This window comes from Staurois parvus, unplaced genomic scaffold (assembly GCF_062004578.1).
Source record: "Staurois parvus isolate SC_StPar_1 unplaced genomic scaffold, SC_StPar_1.0 ptg000283l, whole genome shotgun sequence".
Taxonomy (NCBI): domain Eukaryota; kingdom Metazoa; phylum Chordata; class Amphibia; order Anura; family Ranidae; genus Staurois; species Staurois parvus.
The window spans coordinates 6,863,875-6,885,308 of record NW_028318079.1 but is presented as its reverse complement, the minus strand read 5'-3'; the positions used below and the strand labels follow the sequence as shown (position 1 = coordinate 6,885,308).

The following is a 21,434-nucleotide window of genomic DNA, read 5'->3' as shown; positions in this document are numbered from 1 at the left end:
CTGCGTGCAAAAATCTAGGGGTCAGCAGGCGTGCAATGTCCATGTAGGCACTTACATCTCTGATGGGCTTCGCTCGGCTGCAGCGGCTTGGATGCAGCTGTCTGCGGTGGGCACGTGTGTGTGCGGTGGGGCCCTCGGTGCTGCTGATGCTGAGTTCACCTTAGCAACGTCCCTGCAATTCCTCCCCAGCACAGCATCTTCGTGCGCACTGCACGCGCTCTGGGCTGCGGGGGGATGTTCAGACCCAGCTAATAGAATTCAGCTGAGGGGATCATACATCTTATATTCGCATACATTCCCTGCACATTCCTTTCCTGGGGCAGAACTGGGATCCTGACAAAGGCCGAATTGTCTTATATTCCTTTATTGGCAGTTGTCGCGTTCCCTTCTATAGCGGATTATTCTTAGTGACACGGTCTGCCGTTTAACTCCCTCCACTCCGGGAGAAGTTTCTGCTGTGGACATCGGAACGATTTAGCTTCTTTGTTTTTCAATTTTTAGTTGGCTACAAAGTGTCTAAACACTTAGCCGTCATGCATTCCCCCCAACTGTCACTCTTTAAGAACAGTCTCTGATATGAACCCAACTCCCTCTGTGCAGCCCCCACCATTGTCCCGCTTTTAAAAGGACAGTCCCTGAGAAGAAACCAACTCCCTCTGTCCAGCCTTGACTATTGCCCCACTTTTAGATGGCCCATCTCTGACATGAACCATCTCCCTCTGTCCAGCCTTGACTATTGCTCCACTTTTAGATGGCCCATCTCTGACATGAACCATCTCCCTCTGTCCAGCCTTGACTATTGCCCCACTTTTAGATGGCCCATCTCTGACATGAACCATCTTCCTCTGTCCAGCCTTGACTATTGCCCCACTTTTAGATGGCCCATCTCTGACATGAACCATCTTCCTCTGTCCAGCCTTGACTATTGCCCCACTTTTAGATGGCCCATCTCTGACATGAACCATCTCCCTCTGTCCAGCCTTGACTATTGCCCCACTTTTAGATGGCCCATCTCTTTTAGAAGGTTGGTCCCTAATATGAACCCAACTCTCTCTGTCTACCCTCAACTATTCTTCATATTTTAGAAGGATGGTTTCTGATATGAACCCAATTCCTGCTGTCCAGCCTGCACTATCGTCCCTCTTTTGAAAGGACGGTCCCTAACATGAACCTAACTCTCTCTGTCTAGCCTCCACTCTTCTTCATCTTTTAGGACAGTTTCTGATGTGAACCCAGTCTCCTCTGTCCATCCTCCACCATTGTCCCTCTATTTGAAGGACATAAAGGACAAATACTGTAAATATATTTATTTCAGCAAAGTGAAAACTAAGTTTTTGGCTATTGGTAGGGAAATCCTGCCTGTTAGTGGGGCTGGCACTGAGGCCCACCATGCCTACACTATGTATGCATGACTGCTCTGGCCATTGATAATTAGAATTTCACTCGACGGGCCCCGGCCCTTGAAGTGAGACGTATTTGTTTTGGTTTCTGGATGTTCAGAAACATCTCTATCCTCCTGAATCCTAACCCTCCTTGGAAAAGAAAACACCCCCAGCTTGTACAAGCGGTTTATTTAACTTGTATCAGCAGTAAACCATATGACTGGTATTCCAAGGTCTGCAAAGAATTCACTTTCTTAGAGTTCTACTTCAGTTAAAGAAGAACTCCGGGCAATACAGGGAAGTAAAAGCTATACACTTTGGTGTTCTTTCTGACCACACTCAATGGTATTATACATAAAAATCTAGGAAAAGTTAGGGCCAGCAGTAAACTGAACTTGGCTCAAGAAGAAAATAGTTTGATGAAGATAGACAAGGTAGCCATCGCACAGTATGACGTTTAATCAAATGGCCCACCAATGAAGCCTGCAGAGGTCTGTTTAAACCTCTTATATTTCACCAAAGCCCCCCCAACAGAAGTCCTAAAAGCATTGTAAATTTTTTTTTTTTAATTAAAAAAATAAATAAATAGAAAGAATAACAAACTACTTACACCAGTGGTGGAACTACCAGGGTCACAAAGGTCGCACTTGCGACTGGGTATTCTGCCACTGGATTCAAAGGGAAGGGGAGCCCTTCATGGCTTCCCTGATTTTACAAATTTTTGTATCTTTTTGAATTCTATCATTGAATATTTGTCGCCGTGATGAAGGCGCTCTGATCCAAAACATGATGGCTTTGTAATGGGGTGCAATGTTATTCTATTCTAATAATTGATGGGCAGGGCTCACTGAAAATGAATGGGTATGGTCCAAGCAATGTACACACATTCACAAGCAAGTTCTGTTTCAAATGGTGCTTTATGCATTGACATACCTCCTTAGACTCAGTCTGTCTGGACAGTATGGTCATCTGCTGACTTGCCATCATTCGCAGGCAGCTTAACTCTTCAATAAGTCACAGAGGTTGAATCCAATGCAATTTTGCTTAAAGTGGTTGTAAAGGCTCAAGGTTTTTTACCTTTATACATTCTATGCATGAACATAAAAAACCTTCAGTGTGCAGCAGAGCCCCCAGCCCCTCCAATACTTACCTGAGCCCCATCGTGATCTAGCAAGGTGCACAACAGCCTCCTAATTGGCTGAGACAGCAATCGGGAGCCATTAGCTCCCACTGCTGTCAATCACCGCCAGACAGCCAATGAGGAGAGAGAGATTGCATGTGTGAATGGACACACAGAGCAGCAGGTGCCCCCATAGAAAGCTGCATGCTGTGGGGGCACCAGACAGAAAGGAGGAGCCAGGAGAGACTGCAGGGGACCCAAGAAGTGGAGGATCCAGGCTGTTCTGTGCAAAACCACTGCACACAGCAGGTAAGTATAGACATGTTTGTTATCTTACCAAAAAAATATATGAACCTTTAATATCGCTTTAAGACTGTCCTAAGCCTTATTTATGTGAATAAGTAGCAATGACAGAGGGAACATGGAAGAAATGGGGAGGGTCTAGCTAGGACTAAACAAACTAGCACTAAAGAGGAGGGGAGGACAGGGGAAGATACCAAAATCACAGAGTAAGCAAGTTGCAGTGGCCCAAAACCACCACTAGATGTCAGAATACTACAGAAAAATGATAACCTCATGCAGTTCAATACAAGGCATAAAGAATACATGAAAGTGGGGCAGAACGACATGCCTAAATGTGAATATGCTCCAAAAATATTTTTTTAAAAAAAGCTTTTTCTGATCTAAAGTAGTGCTATTTCTTTTTTTTTTATTTTGTAGATTTCTTGGCGATCTTTTGATCACATGGAAGCACGCAAAATAAATATCATCTCAATCACATGTGATATACAAGGAGACAACCTGGATTAGCTCGAAGTCTAGAGATAATAAATAGGACCGCAATAAAACCAAAAAGAGTAATGGAGAGAATTATGTGAATCCTGGGGGCTGTGCAATCCATTATGACCAAGAAAAATGACTCCGGGAAGATTTTTTTTTTTAAATCCAGGACATCGGTGTAACGTAGGAGCTTGATGGGAATACAAACAGATGGCTAGTTAGCTTCCTGCTGCTGCTAGACTGACAGAATCCTAATTATATGCAAACAATCCCTAAACTCTCATACGAGATTTCAAATGTCCACCTCATTTCAAAAGCCATTTTCAATCCTTTTAAATCTGCAGCTTTTATTGAAATAATCCTTGGTGATCCTGCCAGGAAAGTCCTTGGTGATCCTGCCAGGAAAGTCCTTGGTGATCCTGCCAGGAAAGTCCTTGGTGATCCTGCCAATGAAAGTCCTTAGTGATCCTGCCATGAAAGTCCTTGGTGATCCTGCCAGGAAAGTCCTTGGTGATCCTGCCAGGAAAGTCCTTGGTGATCCTGCCAATGAAAGTCCTTGGTGATCCTGCCAGGAAAGTCCTTGGTGATCCTGCCAGGAAAGACCTTGGTGATCCTGCCATGAAAGTCCTTGGTGATCCTGCCAGGAAAGTCCTTGGTGATCCTGCCAGGAAAGTCCTTGGCGATCCTGCCAGGAAAGTCCTTGGCGATCCTGCCAGGAAAGTCCTTGGCGATCCTGCCATGAAAGTCCTTGGCGATCCTGCCAGGAAAGTCCTTGGCGATCCTGCCAGGAAAGTCCTTGGCGATCCTGCCATGAAAGTCCTTGGTGATCCTGCATATGAAAGTCCTTGATGATTCTGCAAGGAAAGTCCTTGGTAATCCTACTAGGAAAGTCCTTGGTGATCCTGCCATGAAAGTCCTTGGTGATCCTGCCAGGAAAGTCCTTGGTGATCCTGCCAATGAAATTCCTTGGTGATCCTGCCAGGAAAGTCCTTGGTGATCCTGCCAGGAAAGTCCTTGGTGATCCTGCCATGAATGTCCTTGGTGATCCTGCCAATGAAAGTCCTTGGTGATCCTGCCAGGAAAGTCATTGGTGATCCTGCCATGAAAGGTCTTGGTGATCCTGCCAATGAAAGTCCTTGGTGATCCTGCCAGGAAAGTCCTTGGTGATCCTGCCAGGAAAGTTCTTGGTGATCCTGCCATGAAAGTCCTTGGTTCAGGCATTTCCTGCAATTGCGTGACAATGTTCTGCCCCTGTATCTTAATAGGGCTTCTGAGATGCCACCATGTCTATCTATCTGTCTATCTACAAAAACATTTTTATCTACACTATATTGCCAAAAGTATTGGGACGCCCCTTCAAATCATTGGATTCAGGTGTTCCAATCCCCTCCATGGACACAGGTGTATACAATCATCCCCTAGGCATGCAGACTGCTTCTACAAACATTGGTGAAAGAATGGGTCGCTCTCAGGAGCTCAGTGACTCCAAGCGTGGTCCCGTGATAGGTTGTCACCTGTACAATAAGTCCATCCGTGACATTTCCTGGCTACTAAATATTCCACGGTCACCTGTTAGTGGGATTATAACAAAGTGGAAGCAACTGGGAACAACAGCAACTCAGCCACCAAGTGGTAGGTCACGTCACATGACAGAGCGGGGTCAGCGCATGCTGAAGAGCACAGTGCAACGTCAATGGACTCTAGAGCATGGAGACGTGTTCTCTGGAGTGATGAATTACGCTTCTCTGTCTGGCAATTCTATTGACGTGTCTTGGTTTGGCAGTTGCCATGAGAACGGTACTTGCCTGACTATATTGTGCCAAGTGTAAAGTTTGGTGGAGGGGGGATTATGGTGTAGGGTTGTTTTTCAGGGGTTGGGCTTGGCCCCCTAGTTCCAGTGAAGGGGACTCTTAAGGCGTCAGCATACCAAGACATTTTGGACAATTTCATGCTCCCAACTTTGTGGGAAGAGTTTGGGGATGGCCCCTTCCTGTTCCACCATGACTGCCCACCAGTGCACAAAGCAAGGTCCATAAAGACATGGAGGAGCCAGTTTGGGGTGGAGGAACTTGACTAGCCTGCACAGAGTCCTGACCTCAACCCCATAGAACACCTTTGGGATGAATTAGAGCGGAGACTGTGAGCCCGGCCTCCTCCCCCGACATCAGTGCCTGACCTCACAAATGTGCTTCTGGAAGAATGGTCAAACCTTCCCATAGACACCCTCCTAAACCTTGTGGACGGCCTTCCCAGAAGAGTTGAAGCTGTTATAGCGGCAAAGGGCGGGGCCAACTCAATATTGAACCCTACGGACTAAGACTGGGATGCCATTAAAGGTCATGTGCGGGAAAGGCCGGCCGACCAATACTTTTGGCAATATAGTGTATCTATCTATCCATCATGTATCTACTGTATCTATCTATCTATCTATCTATCTATCTATCTATCTATCTATCTATCTATCTATCCATCCATCCATCCATCCATCCATCCATCCATCCATCTATCTATCTGCAGTTCTCCTGAAAGGAAGCTCACTATGAATAAAATGAAAAGTGTGCCTTTTATCAGAGAATCAATATGGATTGAACACATTTTAATGACACTGTGAATCCTGTCCGATAATCTAGATTAGTACAGTAGATAGTAGAAATCATGTTCATGGTCTCTATGAACAAGGTGCCCTGGAAGGCTGGTAGATTTTTCTGTCTTCCATCCAGTAGGGTAATTATCACATATAATTATACTCGGGATGGTGTTGATGCCAAGGGTTGACTCACCCAGGATTATTGCTTGTACCGGGGCCGTCTCTCAGCGAGCTGCCAACATGGATAGTGACCAGGAAGAGGATTACATTACTCCAAATCATGAAATATTTAGGACATTCAGGATTCTGGGTTAACCAGAGAGATGCCCCGAGTGCCTTATTAATAGTAGAACACTGATAGACCATTCATGAATGGTGATGGAGCAACAGGTGTACTGAGATCAATACAACCTTCTGGCTTGTCTTCTAAAATTAACTCCTTCTGATGGCTTTCTTACCATAAAATGACGACTAACTCTTCACCAAACAATCTGACCTCACCCATACACACAGCTGTCCATCTGGTTATCCTAGATATCCTAAATGCCCCCTATGATACATTAGTTCTTGGTGTTGGGAGTCCGAGACAGAATGGCTTTGGTAGTCAAAAGTTCCCTATTAGAGAGATTTCCCTTCATTTCCCATCCAAGGGTCACAGCAGGAAATGAGAGGAATGTTCTCAAGACTGTTGTGACCTGAAAAAGATGTCCTGGTTGGAAGATTTTCCCTTTATTCCTGTTCAGGTGACAACTGTGAATATTTAACCTTTCCTATCATTTTCTGCCCTGCCACAGTAGTCACCAGGACAGAGAGGGTTAAAAAAACAAGCCCCATCTTTGATGTCAGTGGGAGGACTAGTGCCCCATTGTTGGTGTCACTGGAAGAAATTGTGCCACATCATTGGTGTCATTAGCAGGAATTATGTCCCATTGTTTGTGTCATTAGGAGGAATTGTGCCCCATTGTTCGTGTCATTGGGAGGAATTGTGCCCCATCGTTGGTATCATAGGGCCTGATTGTTGGTGGTATTGGAAGAAATTGTGCCCCATCATTGGGAAGAATTGTGCCCCATCATTGGGAGACATTGTACCCCATCATTGGGAAGAATTGTGCCCCATCATTGGTATCACTGGGCCCCATCATTGGTGTCATTGGGAGAAATTGTACCCCATTGTTTGTACCATTGGAAGGAATTGTGCTCCATCATTGATGTTAGTGGCAGGACTAGTGTCCCATTGTAGGTGTCATTGGAAGAACTTGTGCCCCATCATTGGTGTCATTAGGAAGAATTATGCCCCATTGTTGGTGTCATTAGGAGGATTTGTGCCCCATTGTTGGTGTCATTGGGAGGAATTGTGCCCCATGATTGGTGTCATTGGGAGAAAATGTGCCCCATCATTGGTATCAAAGGGCCTGATTGTTGGTGGCATTGGAAGAAATTGTGCCCCATCGTTGGCATCATTTGGAAGTATGTGCCCCATCATTGGTATCATTGGGCCCCATCATTGGTGTCATTGGGAGAAATTGTGAACCATTGTTGGTACCATTGGGAGAAATTGTGCCCTATCTTTGGCGTCATTGGGAGGAATTGTGCCCATCATTGGTATCATTGGGCCCCATCATTGGTGTCATTGGGAGAAATTGTGCCCCATTATTGGCACCACTGGGAGGAACTGTGCCCCATTATTGGTGTCAGTGGGGGGGAATTATGTTCCATTGTTGGTATCAGTGGATGAAATAATGCTCCAAGGGCCAGATAAAAGCAAGCAAAGGGCCACATCTGATCTGGCCCAGGGGCCACAGTTTGGCAGGTGTTGGGCTGCAGTTCATCCAGAGACCTGAAATATATGACTAGAACTCTAAAGCTCTAAGGCTTGGTTCACATCTGTGCGGGTGGTGCCACTGCGGGACCCGTACAAATACCTGCAGCTGCACCACCCACACAGAGGAATTTTGGACCCGCAGGCGGGTGCCATTAATTCTAACCTGAACTGGAAATCGCAACCGTACTGGGAACCTCGGGCTGCGATTTCCCAAGTAGTGCAGGGACTTCTTCCCTGCGTGTCCCGGGGCACAGGAGTCCATTCAAATAAATGGGCTCTCGTGTCCGTGCAAATCGTGGCCCACACGGACGTGAACCGGGGGTCAATGCTGGCTGGGAATAGTAAACAGAAGAGATTAATGTGCGATATTTTATTTTTTGTAGCAAATAAATGAAGGAATATTTTGTCAATGTCAAGGTTTAGCCTGGCACGTAATAAAGAAAATAAACAAAATGCTCCGTACATCTCCTTTAAGTGATTCTTCGGGAAGAGCAGGCCTCCTATGAAGACAACGAGATGGCGGGTGTCCTCATCTTACCACAAAACAATTACAGGTAACGATGCAAGAAATATGCATACCTTCAATTAGGTATTATCTGGGTGTGAAGGGCCATGTTACATCGGAGGTTCGGGAGTGTTGACTGTCACCACCCTGTCTCAGGGAGTTAGTCACTGACACCCAGCCTTGTCTGGGGTGGCCAGATCACACTTTTAATGACTCCTTTGTCTCTCAGCAGATAACAATGGAGATATTATCCTAAGACGGTAATTATTATCTTCATGCAAATTTTAAGTAGAATGGCTTTTAATGTTTAAAAGAGCTGGCCGTTTACAATGTTTAATGTTGCTGGCTCCTGCTTTCTCAGTACTGCTTCCCTGAACTTCCAGTCTTCACAGGAAAGAGTTAACAGTGAACAGTGCTGCCTCCAGTCACTTTGTTAGCTTAGAGAAGAGGGGGGGGGGGAGGGAGGAGAAGGACCTTCTACAGCCCTGTGCAGCTCTCCTAGAGTAACTGCCTGTCTCCTGGAATCTCCTCCATGCTCTTGAGACTGTGCTGGGAGACACAGCAAACCTTCTGGCAATGGCAGGTATTGATGTGCCATCCTGGAGGAGTTGGACTGCCTGTGCAACCTCTGTAGGGTCCAGGTATCTCCTCATGCTACCAGTAGTGACACTGACCCTAGCCAAATGCAAAACTAGTAAAAAAGATAAGTAGGATAAAAAATGTCAGTGGCCTTCACCTGTAAAACCATTCCTGTTTTGGGGGTTGTCTCATTGCTGCCCATCTAGTGCACCTGTTGTTAATTTCATTAACACCAAAGCAGCTGAAACTGATGAACAACCCCCTCTGCAACTTACCTGACCAGAGCAATATCCCAGGAGTTTAGAATACTCTGATTACAAAGACTTCCTTTCATTTTTTTGAGCCGTGTATATTCCAGCTGCACCTGCTAACCTTCAGATTACTGATCAGTGGGGTCCAGCCTGGAGCACTATCCAGAGATCCCAATTTTCAGCTATAGGGTTGTACATTTAAACAGAAAATTCCCAAAAGTGTTTATTTTCCACTTCTGATTGCTCAGCAATAACTGTATGAATGTAATCAGCACAATCTGTTTCTGCAGTTTAGTCTACAACACTGGGAGCTTGCTTCCTCTGTGACAAAGAACCAAGACAGTCACTCAGCAATCCCCTTCCTCTGCTCGCAGTGAACAGATCTGGCACATCGCTGCAGCCTGCACTGCTCCACCAGCCTGCTGCCTCTGATGTTCTCAGTGTGAAGCCTTTCATGTGGGCCCCGCTTCAAACCTTCCTTCAGATCGAGTTCAGACAGGACCGGGCACATCAGCTAATGGAATGTGGAGCAGAACACTGCATGGGCTGTTTAAACCCACATGTGGGGGTTCTTGTTCACACGCCATGCCTCCAATGTATACAAACATGTCATAAATACACGGCGGCAGGATTTCCAGGTGTTCAGGTGCACTTCCTGCACTCCTCAGAACTGACAGGGAACTACACCGGCTATGAAAAAGGCAAATCGCCCCAATCGCCTTTATTGATAGGACAGCCATAATTTTCATTGGCTGGTCAGGTATAGTCTAGACATAGCACAACTGCAAATCCTGGTGTGTGTGCAGTGCTTGGCTGTGTTCACAAATGTTTGACACAGATCTGCCCCCTGCTGCAGCCTCTCACTTTGTGATTGAGGACATATGTCCTCCTGGCCGCAGCGGACTGATGACATCATCTGATCCTAGGCAAAGCTACAATGTTGCAATCTGATTACGGGGGTTGGGGAGGGGACTAAGGAAATGAGGAAATGCTTCCTCCTACCTGCTGCAGACTGATGACATCATCACATTCTAGGTTCATCATCACTGATGACATCATCACATTCTAGGTAAAGACCGGACTTGAACCTAAAGCTGGCCATACATTATACAATTTTCGTATTCAATTTAGATTTCTCTTCAATTATGTAGTGCCAGGGCCTGCCTGATTGCATACAAATTGAAAGTATTTAGGTTTGACCTCATCTTATATGGTTTTGGTAAATCTAAAGGAAAATTGTAGGAGAAAATTGTATAATGTATTGCCAGCCTCAGGTTGACTTTTTAACAGTAAAATATTTTTTATTTAATAGCTGCCATAGAAGTTGTAACAAAAAAAAAAAAATTAGCTGCAATAATCGTCTTTTCTCTAGTGCTGTCCCTTGCAGTACTTTCTTTCCGCCACTAGTTGTCCTAAGTCTTCCACTTTGAATGACACCCAGTAGAAGACAGAGGACATCCTATAAATATGGGCATCATGGACCCGCCCCCTGAGGGCAATGCCAACGTCATCACGTTGGTACTGCTCTCTGCATCATTGGGGGCCGTCTAGAGCCAGAGAATAGATGAAGAGGACCCTGCTTGTCATGTGACCAGTCTATAGCCATCAGGAAAAAAGGAAGAGTTGGATATTACAGTGGAACACCGCTGCGATTTAAAATCGTGCGATTTGTGTGCAATTTCAGCACGATTTCAGTTGCGAATTCTGTGGCCTGTATTGCAACTTGTGAAGATTTTCAATGATTTTTTGCCATTTGCAGTGCGATTTTCATTATATTCTATGTATGTGACAACAAAATGTCGCAACAAAAACTGCAGAAAAAGTCATGCAAGAACTACTTTAGAAATCGCGCTGCAGCAAATCGCACGTTAGGACACTGACATTCACATTCATTAGATGCGATTTCAGGTGTGATTTCAATTTGCAAATCGCACCTAAAATAGCACCGGTATGACTGGGCACTTACGCTCCGGTCACACCGATCCCGACTTTGAAATCGTGCGACTTACAGTGAAGTCACACGATTTCAAAGTCGGGGGGACCTGCTGATTTCAGGTGCGATTTACAAGATATCTGACATAGATGTCTATGCAAATCGCACCAAAAGTAGTGCATGCACTACTGTAGAAATTGGTGCGACTCCGACCAAGTCGGAACCGCACCAATATGGCCGCAGTAATTGTGGACAATAGAGTGTGACTTGGCATGGGACTTGCAAGTCGCATGGCTTGCGAAATGCATGCCAAGCCGCACCCAGTGTAACCGGGGACTTAATCTTGGTGTGTTTGTGTATTCCTTCTAGATCTGCTCATTAATCCAGGGTGGGACTTTGACTTCCTGTAATAAAGATCGCTCACTGCTGCTCTCTCTCCTTGTGCAGGGTGACTGGTCTTGTCTCCGCCCCTCCTGTCATTTCCTGCAGGCAGCCTGTAGTAGGTGGAGCCTGCTGGACCCCTCCCACAGCTCTGCTCTTTGCAAGGCAAAGTACACCACAGGGATGATGTCACTTTTGCTTTTACATGTTAAGATCTGGCTTGTGGGCAGCACAGTGGCTAAAGTAGCACTTCTGCCTGGCAGTACTAGGGTTGTTGGTTCAAATCCCAACCATGGCACCACCTGCCTGGAGTTTGTGTGTTCTCCCTGTGGCTGTGAGGGTTTCCTCCCACACTTCAAAGACATGCTGGTAGGTTAATTGGCTCCTGTCTGAATTGGCCCTAGTATGTGTATGCATGAATGTGAGTTAGGGACCTGTAGTAGGTGGAGCCTGCTTGGCCCCTCCCACAGTTCTGCTCTTTGCAAGGCTATGTACAGCCGTTGTATATGGCAGTGCAGGGTTGGGTGGCCGTTTATAAACAGCCTCCCCGCACCCTGCTTGTGCGCGCTCCTTGGGAGCGTGCAGCACCGCAATCCGGTGCCCACTGTGTCCTCCGGACACAGTGGAACACTGATCGTTGCACAGGACCTCTGTGCGAGGTCCTGATCATGTGATCACTGATTGGCCAATCAGTGATCACATGCAGAGTAGTAAGCAAGATGTCACTTCTGACATCATTGCTTACTACGTGTGAAATCTGTGAATGATATTGTAAAAAAATTATAATTTTTGGTTACAAACTAATTTGTTTTTTTTTTTTTTTTTACTAAAAAGATAGCGGAATACATTTTGGCCAAGATGTATGATGAAAGATTATTTATTTTCAAAATTTTATAAGAAAAACTTTTTTCCAAAACTTTTGAACTTTTTCATTTACATAGCAAAAAAATTAAAATCCCAATGGTAGTGTGTCTTCCCATTTAAGTATAACTCCAAATGGTATTCAGACTGTACCAGTGATGGCAGCTCAGATGATCGCTTCTGGTGCTCTACAACAGCAGATTATAATAAGGATCAGAAGTGGGGATACTGTTCAGGTAAATGTGATTTTCTGATGGGTTTAGCAAACCTCCATACTTATCTCTACATAAGCAGAGTAGTTTTGATGTATAGGCCCCAGGAGTGTACTTATATTAACTTTGGTTCTTTTTAAAGAAAATGTATGTTTTCTGGCATTAAATACTATGAAATATCCTAGAACATACAAATATCAGTAAATATAATGTCACATTTTTTTCTTTCTTCTTGAGAAATTTAATGGTATTCTTAAAGCGGAGTTCCACTCAAATCGGAAGCTCCGCTTATTTGCCTCCTCGCCTCCCTTCACTGCCATTTTTGGCACCTTTTGGGGGGGAGCAGATACCTGTTCAAAGTGAGCCGGATGTTTGACTCCCTCCTCCCTCCCGCAGTCTCCTGGGAACTTTCACAGGTCCCAGAAGACCGCCAGACCAATTAGGAGGCGCAGTGCGACTTGCATATGTGCAGTGGGCACCAGGCTGTGAAGCCGCAAGCTGTCACAGCCTGGTGCCCACAGATGAGATGCCGGCACTGTGGAGAGAAGGGAGAATTGACGGCGCGGGTGAGAACATTGCTGGACCCCGGGACAGGTAAGTGTGTGTTTATTAACCACTTCCCATCCGGCAGTTGTATATAAATTGCCAGTGCAGGGGCGGGTTGGCGTTCATAAACGGCGCCTGCCATTTTAGACTGCGCGCACTCCCTGGGAGCGCGCAGCACCGCGATCCGGTGCCTGCTGTGTCCGGAGTGTCACTATGGTGACACTGTACTGCTAGAGTGACAGTATGTTAAAAAAAAGACATAAATAACAATATAAAAAAAAAATAAAAATGTAAAAAAAATTTTTTTTTTAATTATAATTTTTGGTTCTAAACTAATTTGGGTTATTTTTTTTTACTAAAAAGATAACGGAATGCATTTTGGCCAAGATTTATTTAAAAACACTTCTTTTCAAAATTTTCGGACTTCTTCATTTATATAGCAAAAAATAAATAAAAATCCCAGTGGTGAATAAATACCACCAAAATAAAGCTTTATCTATCTAAAAAAAAGCTAAAAAATTCATATGGGTACAGTGTTGCATGACCGCGCAATTGTCATTCAAAGTGTGATAGCGCTGAAAGCTGAAAATTGGCCTGGACAGGAAGGGGGGTAAAAGTGTCCGGTCTGGAAGTGGTTAACTTAAAATACACGCCCGCAGCGGTTCGCATGAATGGGGTGCGGTTATGATGCGGCGCAGAAATCGCACAGAAACCGCTGAGAATTCCGCACCCCATCAGTGTAAATCCAGGGCTTCAGACCTATCGCTCAGATACTTGGATGAGCCCAGTTGTGACAGGTCACCTTGAAGGCTCTCAGCCATGACATGGTAAGGTGGACTGGTTTACTGACTAGTTTGCTGGGCGGTGATCAGGGCAGAGGATGGTGTCACCGGCAGAGACAGCCGAGCTCAGCTCACATCCGGTAACATGATATTATCGCACTCCTAATGCCTTGGCAACAGAAAGCGCGGCCAGCCATGATCTTTTCACAGCGGCGCGTAGATAAGCAGCTTTAGGGAGACTGTGAATGTCCCCGTGTACTGAGCAATCTGCCCGGAAGATCGCAGGGATATGGTGTCACCTGCACAGGGCTGCAATGTATAAACTGTAACCTGTATTGTCTGCAACATCAACAACAACACCAACTGTACTCGACATTCCTGATGGGCAGGTTGGGAGACGCAGAGACGTGTCACACAGAACACGGCACAGGTCACTTCACAGCAAATAAAAGGCTATTCTGAGGCTCCACCCACACATTGTAACCTGGCCATACAATTTCTGTACAATCCACAGTCGGTTTACCAAAACAATCCTTGTGTCAGTGGACCATTGTTCTCGACTCCTTGTGTCAGTGGACCATTGTTCTCGACTCCTTGTGTCAGTGGACCACTACTCTGGGCTCCTTGTGTCAGTGGACCACTACTCTGGGCTCCCTGTGTATGTGGACCACTGTTCTGGACCCCTTGTGTCATTGAACCACTATTTTGGGGTCCTTGTGTCAGTGGCCCACTACTCTAGGCACCCTGTGTCAATGGACCACTATTCTAGGCTTTTTCTGTCAGTGGACCACTATTCTGGAACTCTTGTAACCTAGGACCACTATTCTGGAACTCTTGTAACCTAGGACCACTATTTTGGGGCCCTTGTGTCATTGGACCACTATTCTGGGCTCCCTGTGTCAGTGGACCACTATTCTGGGCTCCTTGTGTCAGTGGACCACTTCTCTGGGCTCCCTGTGTCAGTGGACCACTATTCTAGGCTTTTTCTGTCAGTGGACCACTATTCTGGAACCCTTGTATCATAGGACCACTTCTCTGGGCTCCCTGTGTCAGTGGACCACTAATCTAGGCTTTTTGTGTCAGTGGACCACTATTCTGTTCCCCATGTGTTAGTGGGCCACTATTCTGGATCCCTTGTGTCAGTGGGCCACTACTCTGGATCCCTTGTGTCAGTTGGCCACTATTCTGTTCCCCATATGTCAGTGGGCCACTATTCTGTTCCCCATGTGCCAGTTGGCCACTATTCTGTTCCCCATGTGTCAGTGGGCCACTATTCTGGATCCCTTGTGTCAGTGGGCCACTATTCTGTTCCCCGTGTGTCAGTGGGCCACTATTCTGTTCCCCTTGTGTCAGTGGGCCATTATTCTGTTCCCCTTGTGTCAGTGGGCCATTATTATGTTTCCCATGTGTCAGTGGGCCACTATTCTGTTCCCCTTGTGTCAGTGGGCCACTATTCTGGATTCCTTGTGTCAGTGGGCCACTATTCTTTGTCGCTTGTGTCAGTGGGCCACTATTCTGTTCCCCATGTGTCAGTGGGCCACTATTCTGTTCCCCATGTGTCAGTGGGCCACTATTCTGTTCCCCATGTGTCAGTGGACCACTATTCTGGGCTCCTTGTGTCACTGGACCATTGTTCTAGACCCCTCAGGTCTTTGGACCACTATTCTAGGCTCCTGTGTCAGTGGATCACTATTCTGGGTTCCTTGTGTCAGTGAGCCACTATTCTGGATCCCTTGTCAGTGGGCCACTATTCTGTTCCCCTTGTGTCAATGGGCCACTATTCTGTTCCCCATGTGTCAGTGGGCCACTATTCTGTTCCCCATGTGTCAGTGGGCCACTATTCTGGATCCCTCGGGTCTTTGGACCACTATTCTGTTCCCCATGTGTCAGTGGGACACTATTCTGGATCCCTTGTCAGTGGGCCACTATTCTGTCCCCCTTGTGTCAGTGGGACACTATTCTGGATCCCTTGTCAGTGGGCCACTATTCTGTCCCCCTTGTGTCAGTGGGACACTATTCTGGATCCCTTGTCAGTGGGCCACTATTCTGATCTTGCACCCCTAATGCAGTGTCCCACTATTTTAAATAATCAGAAACAGGTGACATCCTAAAGTCATTATCACTCAGGACCTCATTTATTGCCTGACCATCCAGGTACTATAAACAATGTACAGTATGACTCTCCAACGAGGGTCCAAATATCGAGGATGCGTACGTCTGCAAGATCATCGAACATTCACTAAGAAATCTTCGTCCACTAATATAGTCTGTACAACACACACCATGATAATGAATCAGTCATAATACTTTCCATCAGACATCTAACAATGCAGAATGTGATAACGTCTTCCTGTCCCATGTAAACAGTAAAATGATGAAAAATATGTGAATGGATTTCAGTTTCACTTTACATGACGACATTCCTGACGTGTCCCAGTGTCACCTCCACTATTGTCATTAAACACCAGTCCTTAATCTCCAGTCCAGTGATTTTGTCTAGACTGGGATGATATCACCCGTCTGCTGCAGGCAGGTGGAAGCATTTTCTTAGTCTCCTCAGTGATCAGACTGCAACATTGTAACTCTGTCGCAAAGTGGGAGGCCGCAGCAAGGGGCTGATCTGCGTCAAACGTTTGTGAACACAGCCACAAACTGCACAGACACCAGGATTTACATGATTGTGAACCATCATCTCAGTCTAGCAAGTCGAAGCTGAACCTAAAGGGTGCCTGAACAAAGATGGCATTGTCAGAGGGAGTACTGGGATCTTTGATCTGATGCTAGGTCTGTTTTACCTGTGGTGAGGTATTGGATTGAGACTGGGATGACATCCCTGGGATCGGAATGGGGGGGGAAGGTAGCTGGGATCACTGTGAGATGCAAGAAACACATAAAATAATATATGATGCTAGCAGAGGTGGACTGACAACTCATGGGGCCCCCGGGCAATAGGGGATCATGGGGCCCCTGTGTCCTTGCCCAAACTCAAAAAAGCCTATGAAAAAGGTACCAGGGGCATCTAATGGGGCCCCCTACTGACCCCGGGCCCTCGGGCAGTGCCTGAGTTTCCAAATGGTCAGTCCGCCCCTGGATGCTGGCTACAAATTAACCCCTCGCCTACCGGGCACTGTCACCCTTTCCTGCCCTGGCCAATTGTCAGCTATCAGTTCTCTTGCACTTTGAATGACAATTGCGCGGTCATGCAACACTGTACTCACATGACATTTTTATCATTTTTTTCACACACATAGATTTTTCTTTTGGTGATATTTACTCACCGCTGGGGGTTTTATTTTTTGGACTTTAAGCAAAAAAAGAGCAAAGAGTTTGAAAAGTTTTCTTGTTTTTATTATAAAATTTTGCAAACAGGTAATTTTTCTCCTTCACTGATGTGAGTTGATGAGGCTACACTGATAGGCAGCACTGATGGGCAGCACTGATGGGCACTGATGAGGCAGCGCTGATGAGGTGGCACTGGTGGGCATTGATGAAGAGGCATTGATGATGCACTGATATGCAGCAATGATGGGTACTGATGGGCACTGATAGGCAGCACTGATGGGCGGCACTGACTGATAACACTGATTGGAGGCACTGGCAGATGGTACTGACTGGCGGCACTTCTGGGTGGCACTGCTGGGCGGCACGTCTGGGTGACATTGCTGGGCACTGATGGATGACACTGCTGGGCACTGATGGGTGGCACTACTGGGCACTAATGGGTGACACTGCTAGGCATTGGTGGGTGCCACTGCTGGGCAGCACTTCTGGGTGGCACTGCTGGGTGACACTGCTGGGAGGCACTGATGGGTGGCACTGCTGGGCACTGATGGGTGGCACTACTGGGCACTGATGGGTGACACTGCACAGCACTGATGGGTGCCACTGCTGGGCAGCACTTCTAGGTGGTACTGCTGGGCGGCACTGATGGGTGACACTGCTGGGCACTGATGGGTGACACTGCTGGGAGGCACTGATGGGTGGCACTGATGGGCGGCACTGCTAGGCACTGATGGGTGATAATGCTAGGCACAGATGAGTGCCACTACTGGGCGGCACTGCTAGGCACTGATGGGTGACACTGCTGGGCGGCATTGCTGGGCGGCACTTCTGGGTGACACTGCTGGGTGGCACTGCTAGGCACTGATGGGTGATACTACTGTGCTGCATTGCTGGGCGGCACTGCTAGGCACTGATGGGTGGCACTGCTAGGCACTGATGGGTGACACTGCGATCACCGACAGCACCAGGTGCGCCCCACTGGCGGCGTGCAGGGGACACGTTCTGGGAGGACATCCATGGACGCCCTCCCAGAACTGGACAACCGCGGTGTAGCTATCTTTCGGCTACTGTGCGGTTGACCAAACATTCACTGCAAGTGAATCTTCCTGTGGGATGTGTTTTAAATGACAGTCATTGATCTGCCACCTGTCATTTGGTCTCAGTCCCGTAATACACAAATGCCCAATAATGATCCACTGAACCCAGTACACTCTCTAGGTGGCCTATCCAGTCCATTGTAATTGAGCTGTTGTGCAGCAAGGATGCTGACTTCATTGTCTGACATACAGGCAATCCTCAATCCCCAGAAACTATAAACCACTAGTGCCGGTCAAATTGCAATCGCACCTGAAATCGCATCTAATGAATATCAATGTATTAAAACGCGTGATTTACTGCGGCACGATTTCTACAGTAGTTCTTGCGTTACTTTTTCTGCAGTTTATTGCGATTTCACATTCATAGAATATCATGGAAATCGCAAAGCAAATCGCAAGAAATCATCGAAAATCTTCACAAATCACTATCAAGTCTTCAGAAATCGCAAACAAATCGTGTGATTTTAAATCTCAGCGGTGTGACCGGTGACTTAACGTGTACCCAGGGGCGGAAAGACCATTTGGAAACTGCCCGAGGGTCTGGGGTCAGTAGGGGGCCCCATGAGATGCCCCTGGTACCTTTTTCATAGGCTTTTTTGAGTTTGGGCAAGGACACAGGGGCCCCATGATCTCCTATTGCCCGGGGGCCCCATGAGTTGTCAGTCCGTCCCTGGGTGTATCTAAACCTAGAATCACAAATGTCACAGATGTTATGGTTGCATTTGTTTTCTTTTTTTTTCAGCCTTTTTTTCACCTGGTGATCCTGCCAGTAACACACTTCCTATCCTTGGGTGACAACACGCATTCACTGTACTCACACTGTGTCACACTAGGCTGATCTCCTGTTTTGGACTTCAAACATCTCCCCTTTCTTTACCTCCATGACACAGGGAGAGGTGACTTGTAGTTCACAGAAAATAGCTGGGAAAAGGCTGATAACACTGTTTGAGATGTCACCAGGACAGAGGGTGGGCGGGAGGGACAGCTGCCCTGGGCGCTATGGTGGAGGCTCCATGCACACGGGGCATTTTAATAACGCTAGTAATGTTAGCTGTGTAAAGTGCTGGTGACAACACTTCTCTGTGGATACAGGAGGGCGAGTGAGTGTTGTCACCCTAGAAAGGAAGTGTGCTGCTGGTAAGAACACTTCTCTGTGGATACCGGAGGGCGAGTGAGTGTTGTCACCCTAGAAAGGAAGTGTGCCGCTGGTGACAACACTTCTCTGTGGATACAGGAGGGCGAGTGAGTGTTGTCACCCTAGAAAGGAAGTGTGCCGCTGGTGACAACACTTCTCTGTGGAAACAGGAGGGCGAGTGAGTGTTGTCACCCTAGAAAGGAAGTGTGCTGCTGGTGACAAGACTTGTCTGTAGATATAGAAGGGCGAATGAGTGTTGTCACCCTAGAAAGGAAGTGTATTGCTGGTAATAACATTTCTCTAGATACAGGAGGGCGAGTGAGTGTTGTCACCCTAGAAAGGAAGTGTGCTGCTGGTGACAACACTTCTCTGTAGATACAGGAGGGCGAGTGAGTGTTGTCACCCTAGAAAGGAAGTGTGCTGCTGGTGACAACACTTCTCTGTAGATACAGGAGGGCAAGTGAGTGTTGTCTCCCTAGAAAGGAGGTGTGCTGCTGGCAATAACATTTCTCTAGATACAGGAGGGCGAGTGAGTGTTGTCACCCTAGAAAAGAAGTGTGCTGCTGGTGACAACACTTCTCTGTAGATACAGGAGGGCGAGTGAGTGTTGTCACCCTAGAAAGGAAGTGTGCTGCTGGCAGGATCACAAGATAAAAAAACAATCTGAATGCAGTCACCACATCTAAGGACTGGTAAGCAGAAATATAGATAAAAAGTTACAATTGATGACATTTTTATTTTTTGCGTTTCAATACATTTTATAATTTGTTCTGATCTTTTAAATCACAAAAATAAAAAATCAGGTCGCAGCCTTACCTCTACCAGAAGAAAGCGCCTCCTGTCTGCTCCTACCCCATACACGGGAGACTCTGTGCCGGGATCCTGCGGAGAGGGGCCCCTATGCTCATACCCCGGTGGGGATCCTGCAGAGAGGGGCCCCTATGCTCATCCCCTGGTGCGAACGCATGAATGAAGCGGAATCCCGCAGTTCCAGCCTGTGCCGTGTGTTGTGTCTCCTTCCTTCCCTCCGAGTGACTCCAGTAATCTGCACACACTGAGTAATAAAGCTCAGGGCTACACCTCCATATCCAACCCAGCCAAAAAAAAAAAAAGTAGAGCGAGCCGACTGACTGTGCGCTCCGCACCCCCCAACCTCTCCGATTTCTATGCCAGGAAGAAGAGGAAAAAGAACTCCTGGAAAGTTCTTCCTGCGATGGAGCGATCTTAGCAGAAGACGAGACAACCCGCGGCTGCGTCTACTTCTCGTCTGCCTTTGTTGTGTGCGCAACAAATAGGACGCATGAAAAAAAAAAAACAAAAAACGCATCAATGACACCTTTGTGTTGCTGGACGCTGAAAAACGAGGTAGAAATCGCTTTGCTGTTTGATCGCCAACAGCAGACCAGAAACGCAAGGGTCACGTTTTTGATGCGTTTTGACCCATTTTTTTAGCTCGCACTGATGCGTCGTGAAATTTTGCAGCGGTTTCTGTGTGATTTCATAATCGCACCACATCATAATCGCACCCCGTTCACACGAACCGTTGCGGGTGTGTATTTTAAGTTAACGACGCCCTGAAATCAGTTCGCAAAACGCAGTGCGATGGGCAGAATCAAATCGTATACGTGTGAATACCTGTGCAATCCAATTCTAGTGCGGACCAAAAAAAGGGTCTTGCACCTTTTTGGTGTGAATGTGAAGCGATTTGAGCCATACAAAATGTATGGCTCAAATCGCACTGCATAGAATTTGCATGTAATTTGCACAGGAATGCGGTGCGGTTCCTGTGCGAATCACATGCGATGTACCGCACCGCATATATGTGAATCCGGGCTAAACCCTGGTTCACGCTGAATGAGGCTTTGGAATCGCACTATTCCACCTAAAGTAGTGTGATTTCAAAGCTGCCGGTCCGTGCGATTTCATGAACGGCTTGCCTGATACCTGTGCGACTTCATGCACAGATGTCTAGGCAAGTCGCACATGAAATCGGCAAAAATAGTTTTCAAAATTGGTGCAAGTCAGAGTCGCACCGGTTTAAACGGTTCCATAGTCACCACTGCCATTTGTGTGCAATTTCAGCGCAATTCCAGGTGCGATTTCTAAAGACTTTACACTCCGGTCACATCAAACTCTACTTTGAAATCGAGCGACCAGTGAAGGCGCGCGATTTGAAAGT

The 21,434-nt window shown here is 46.7% G+C and overlaps 1 protein-coding gene across 3 annotated transcripts in view; it reads right to left on the bottom strand.

Annotated features, from left to right (window-relative positions):
• Positions 1-20,279, bottom strand: part of PRRT3 (proline rich transmembrane protein 3) — a 99,786-nt gene extending 79,507 nt beyond the window's left edge. Inside the window, exon 1 of one of the 3 annotated variants that reach the window (XM_089682061.1) lies at positions 20,072-20,279. The gene's annotated coding sequence lies outside the window, so the exon portion shown is untranslated. Of the gene's footprint in view, positions 1-55; positions 306-20,071 lie in introns of those variants that run through there. The other 2 variants (XM_089682059.1, XM_089682062.1) reach the window with 2 other exon arrangements.
• Positions 20,280-21,434: the final 1,155 nt, after the last annotated feature.